We start from the raw sequence: 6,455 nt of genomic DNA, 5'->3' as shown, positions 1-6,455 counted from the left end.
TTCCATGCAAGTTTCCAATTGAGCTTTGGGTGGCAAGCCAGGCAAGGCCCACACCCCACTCAGTGGTAAGGGTGGGAGCGTGGAGAAAACGCCACCCCTGCAGAGAACATTTTGAAATCTTTGAGGATTTCCGTGCCATCTGGACCCTCTGCCAGTCTGCCCCAGATAGTAAGGGTTGGCAGCGCTACCCGACGGTGCAATATGGCTCTCTCTCTAATGAACTACTAACTGTCCCCCGTTTTAATTGATGTGACATTTGAGCCATTTATCTCTGACATTTCAATGAAAGATGATTCTCAGCCTTGCCATTTACTTTTTTTGTGCAATTTCTAAGTCATTTGCATTTTGCTGCTCTAAACCTGCTTTTTGTCTCTCGTTAGCTAATTAGAGGAACATGCACAATTAGGCCTAATAAAAATGAACATAACCTGGTTTGATATTAGCTTGCATGAGTGATAATATAAATTAAACTTTTCTTAATTCTGCATGTGATTCTGATGTAGGCTATAAGTAAGTGAGTTAGGGATTATTAGAGGCATTTCGACCTTTATTCACATATCTTCATGTAGGACAGCTTATGTTCACAGCATGGTGAGAATCAAGCTCAATTAATCACCATATGATTGCAGTAAGCAGCCCCCTCTGCTGGAAATGCTGGGCCATGATGCCTTGACTTTGGTTTAATGATGATAATGTCCCAACAAAAATATAGGCCTACCCTGCTCTTAAAGCAGTTTACATTGGAGTTTTTGTAATCCAATTTTAGCAAACAAATATGTTTTAGTAACTCAAATGAGCATTAAGATAGTTTTTTATCTGTTATACATACTCATGCTTTTGCCCTCACCCATTGTATTGGCTCGATGCTGTTTTGAAACATCCAAGTCACATACATTCTGTATTGGTTTAAGCATCACCACAGCGGTATTCATTCAAATCAAATGAGTGGAAATATTTAACAAAACAGGAAAAACTCTGACCATGGTGGGGTCAAATGAATAATGTGTGTGTGAATGACCTGTACAGTAAAGCTTCCAGTCCCGATTGTTTTCCATCAGTGGCACACAATTTAATCTTTTTAAGATATCCTTTAAAAACACAGTTCCACTGGTGACGGCTGTTCCTTTGATTGTGAGCAGCATCAGTGTAAAGGTGTGGTGCCCTGTCTGTGTTGGCAGCAAGGCTGATCTCTTTTGTTTGAAACTCAAAGAGCTCCTTTTCCTGTTCGGTTTCCCTCACTATTTTTGTTTGTGTGAGGTGTTGATGGACTTAGAGTACAACTTCCTTTTAGTGTAGCCTATGGCACCAGATGTTTGTGAGAATAACAGGACCTTCTTCATGAACACATAAATTGTTTATGAGCAATTTCGTCCATCCGCTCCTCTACGTATGATTGTCATGGCTCTATCCTATACTGTCTGTCTCTGTCTCGCCCTTTTCCTTTGTTCGCAGACTTCTCCTGATATTGACATGGGAGGAGCTGCCGTTTATAATACCCAGCATGCTTGAGGAGTAGAGGAAAGTCCTGGGAGATATGAACACCATCATTCTTTCACAGGTATGTGAGTGAATTTTCATCAGGAAGAAATGCTTCCTGGGCCTCACACTGTGGAGTTCCTGGGTTCTGTATTGTTCGTAATGTACAGTACGTGTGAACTGTTTATATTAAACCCCTTCTATTCGCAGTACTGTATGAGATACATTTTTATTTAGTTAGTTGTATGCTTATTTCTAATTGATTCTTTTCATCCTTCTACCGAAGAAGCTTGACCACTACATTACACCCCCTCCCCCCTAAAAGCGGTGATGCCATAATTCTCCATACCCACTGGTGTACACTTATTCACTGCCTCTGTCCTGCTCTCCCCCTTTTTATGGTATGATGTGGCTTTTCCTATTTTACTGTTGACAGTGTTAACAATGTCTGAGCACTTTGCAAATGAAGAGGCTTGAACTCCTGACAGGCTCTGTCGCCGACGCTGTGACACACTGGCCTGCACATGCTGCGCAGCATAATGATGACATTAGGATCCAGTGATAATATCAGGACACTCTTCAGATAAATGACTGATAAACCAGGGGTTGTACCTCTCGTATTACACGCCTGACAGAGCAGCTAATCAGTGTCCAAGTGACTGCTATTACATAAATCATGAGCTCGACTTTGATGCATATTCCATCAGCGTTCCCTATTCATCACGTCATCTGGAGAAGACTGACTGGCTGCACAGGGGGACAGACATTTTAAGAGCACGTTATGTTTTCATTAGAATGTGATATGATCTATTTCACTGTTGAATTGATTCGATTTTCTGTGTCGGGCCATTTGATAGGAAATTAAAGAAACATTTCCAAAATGTTCAACTTCATATTCATCTCCAGCACCACCTCAACATCAACATATGTGAAAATGGTGCGTTTCTATGTTTTGTAGTAAAAAAATAGAGAAAGATAAATGTTTTCAATGACATCATCAACCATTTAGTAGACCATTAGTAGGTAATGCCTACTCATAATTAGTTAAAATCACACAATGCACACCGATGATGTCATTGGAAACACTTATCTTCCTATCTTTTTTACTACAAGACATAGAAACGCATAATTTTCCACATATGTTGATGTTGTGGTAGTGCTGGAGCTGAATATGAAGTTGAATTTTTTTTAAATTTCCCTTTAAATAGTACTAAGCATATTGCTACATTGTGTGAAGTTTGTTACAGTGGGTGTCCTTTTCCACTAATTTACAGTATTTATATGAAAGATGTGTGTTGATTTTACAACATTATGAGTGGTACATAGTGAATGGTTATATCAACTGTTTCATGGTGTTTTTTGCAGTAAAGTTTCAAAGGTGTCTGAAGATGACATATCCAAATATGTCAGATAGGGAAATAATGCACGTTCTAGAATGCCCTTCAAGCCAATCAGAAACAAGTATTCAACAATGCCATGGTATAAGTCAGTTATATTCTACAATATTGTTTAGTATCACTCAATTGATTACAACATGTAGAAAACAAAACAAAACCCCATCTTTTTAGAAGACCACCAAGTCCATAAAATGAGGTCTGAAGCATGAAGTAGTCTTTGATTCAGTCATGGTGTATGTTTTATTCTGCACTATTGGGGTCACAAGATGTGAAGGTAGGTGGGGGTGTTAATTTAATCCCCATTCTTACCCAGAGCATGGCCACACTCTCTAAGGAGCTTTATCTCTGACAACTGTGTCAAATTAGAGAGACCACGACTCTCTTATAAAGAATATATCTGTCAGAGCACATTGTTCCTGGCTCTTCAAATTGTATATAAGGCTAGAAACAAAAACAATCGGTAACACCATAGTTGGACTTCAACATGTTACATTCATTTTAGGCTGTGTAGGCCTGTCACAGAGACAAACCACTAATCCAACAAATGTTCTACATTTTTGTGAGGTTTGGCTACTCTGAGGGTCCAATGCATTATTTTTTAGTTAACCACATGTAACAGTATAATATGCTGCAGCAACGCAGTTCCAATTCAGTTGAGCCTCAATTTATTGTAATTTTCATTTTCTAATGGTTATGGTTACCGGATTAGTCCAGTATGATACGTGCCCATCATTTATCTCTCTGGTATCATTGCTGTCCTGCAGTCAAACATGTAAATCAACTCTTAATGTTCTCCCTACTCCCCTATAGGTGTGTCCTATTGTCATTGTTGGTCGTATTCTAATGGGACTTCCTCTTGACTAGTGAATATTTACAAGCATGTTTAATATATAATAGATCTCATCTATGGATATCAGGAGCCGTTTTCTGCTCAGTCAGCCTTAGCCTGATGCCCTGAGGTAATGGGTGACCCGAGCCTCATTTAGGCCAAATAGCATGCACACGTATTTTAACAGTCCTTAGGGTATAGGCTACATGTTCATAACAAGTAAAGCTGCCTGTCTCTCAAATGTAAACATCTTAGCACTGTAATATTATTATATCACCAAAGTCCCAGAAGGTGGAAGATTTAATAAAGGGGGTGGATTATATTAGAGAAAATAAAGTAATAATTTGAAATTGTTAAGAGACCCTTTGTGTCAATGGGTATATAGAGGCTAAGGGACAATTTCAGTCCCTTAGGCCACTGTTAAAAAGCAATAGCTTTTCTTGCCGTACATGCACAGCATTTTGAAATCAACATGCATTGCTACCACCAAAGGCTATTATCGTGATTAGTAATACATAATACATTTGATACCATTATCATGTAAGGAGAATGAATTAAGGTTGTAGAAATAATACATTTTCTGTATTGAAAACAGGACTGCAGTTTGAATATATGCGTATTACGGAATAAAAGTCATGGTTTGCAACTCTGGTGCTTATACAACCACAAGGGTTTTTAATCTCTTTTCTTGCCGATGAAAGTCCCAGTAATTGCTATATTTCCCTTTTTTGTTTCAAGGACCTTTGCTGATCCCTTGGCTTGCATCAGGGGGCAAAGTCATTAGTGGCAAAATGAGCTCAAGTGAAGAGAACGAGATTGCTGGGCTCCCAGCGTGGTTTGAAACTTTACCACACATTGCATTCTAATTTGAATTTAATTCCCAATGTATGCGTGTGTCATAAAGACAATTATAAAAACATATATTTAGGCCTATAAAATGCAATTGTTATTGTCTTTATTATCCTCGCCAGTAATATTGAACTCTTGACAGCCCTGTTCATGTTCTCTGTCAATTTGTGTTGCAATTGCTAATGTGAACAATTTAATTGTATCCCTGCAATTACAATGTTGACCTGATTTTGCTATCACTCCAATTCCTTGTTTACTTATTGTCATACCTATTGTTCTAAAGCCTATTCTGTTGTCAATTTTGATAATCTCATTTTGATTTTATATCTAACTAGTTTGGAAGAACTACAGCTGCATCTGTTTTCTTTAAGCATCTTATGTTCATTAAGACATAATGCTGTTCAAACACATAAAAATATGCAAACTTTTCTTGTGAATGTGTGATAGGGATTCTGTGACATATCACTTATATTCCAATTAAAATATAGCCCTCTTGAATAGTTGTACACGCACTGTGAGTCGATAGCCTAGCATGTGTTGCTCTCGCCGTAGTCTTTCTCTTGTGTGGAGTCGCTGTCCCCTGAGTCCTACCACCGGTCCCCAGGGTGCACTGCACATAATTACCCACAATCCACCCTGAAACAGCTCTCATTTACAGTAATCAACAGTCTGCACCTCAAAGGATCCATGTGGCATCCGACACAGCGAGTCAGCGTGTGTTATAACAAATTATTATTATAGATTCACAATTACCTTTGTGCTGAGGGTGAACACTATATGGTGCTAACAACTTCAAAAAGCCAAACATAGGTTCAGTATTATAGGTTTGAATAGTGATAACATAGCAATCTAGATAAAATCACGACCACATGACTAAAACATGTAGTCACATAGTTGCAAGTAAAAAATGCATGGTAATTTGGCAGATAGGGTAGTCACTGTGATAATGGTCATTAACATGAAACTTTGCAATCATTACGGTTGATTTCAGATAATGGTCAGCATAGAAACCCTTTTAAATAGTTGTACCCCTTTTCCCATTAAATATGTATTAAGAAAAGTACCACATTATGAAATGGGAATCACTATGGTGCAGTGCCTGGTAGGTAATGTAGTTATAATGTGAGGTGATTTCTCCAGACTGAAAACACTCTGTTTGCATTCACAATGCTTATGTTTATGATATTGCATTAATTTTGGAATAGAGCGTTCTCTCTACATTAAGCTAGTATTGTACAGGAGTACCATGTTTTGATAATGGCTCACTTTTTATCTGTCTTCCATTCACCCCTAATAGTGGCAAAATATCTTCTACATCTTAGAGACCACCTTCACACAATGCATAGTATGTACCCCAGTGTACTGTGTAGCGTCCTCCGCTGAAGCTGCCTTTGACCCTCTGGCACTGCTGGGTCTCATCATTGCCGGTCCATTAGGGATGCTAGAGTAGGTCTCCAAACGGGCATGCTTGCTTCTGCTGCACCACATTACTCCTCCCCATCACTGCTGGCCTGCATGGTCCCCTAGTGGCCAGGTCATGTCATGGCATGGGTACCCTGTGAGTGAGCTTGTACCGGGGCTGCCCTTGACATGCACCCCCCACCCCCCTCCCCCCCTGGCAGAGAGGAGAGAGCAGACCATCCGGATAGGGCATCAGGGGTGCCAGCTGGTGCCAGCTGCGAGGGGAGGTTTCCAAGGTGGCAGACACCTGTCCTAACTTGCGCCCCCCAGCTCCCAGAATGCATCAGCTGCTGCCCGGCAGACCCATCGTAGGGAAATGAGGCGCTAACCTTGAGGAGAAATGCTCCCAGCGTCACATTAAGAGAGAGCCTAATTGCCCAGTGCTACCACTGCCAAACGACATTAGGAAGTGCTGTCGTTTACTTTAACATAATGGCTCAGTG

The sequence above is a fragment of the Coregonus clupeaformis genome, chromosome 37, assembly GCF_020615455.1.
Source record: "Coregonus clupeaformis isolate EN_2021a chromosome 37, ASM2061545v1, whole genome shotgun sequence".
NCBI classification, from domain to species: Eukaryota; Metazoa; Chordata; class Actinopteri; order Salmoniformes; family Salmonidae; genus Coregonus; species Coregonus clupeaformis.
Note: the sequence above shows the minus strand (reverse complement) of the source record.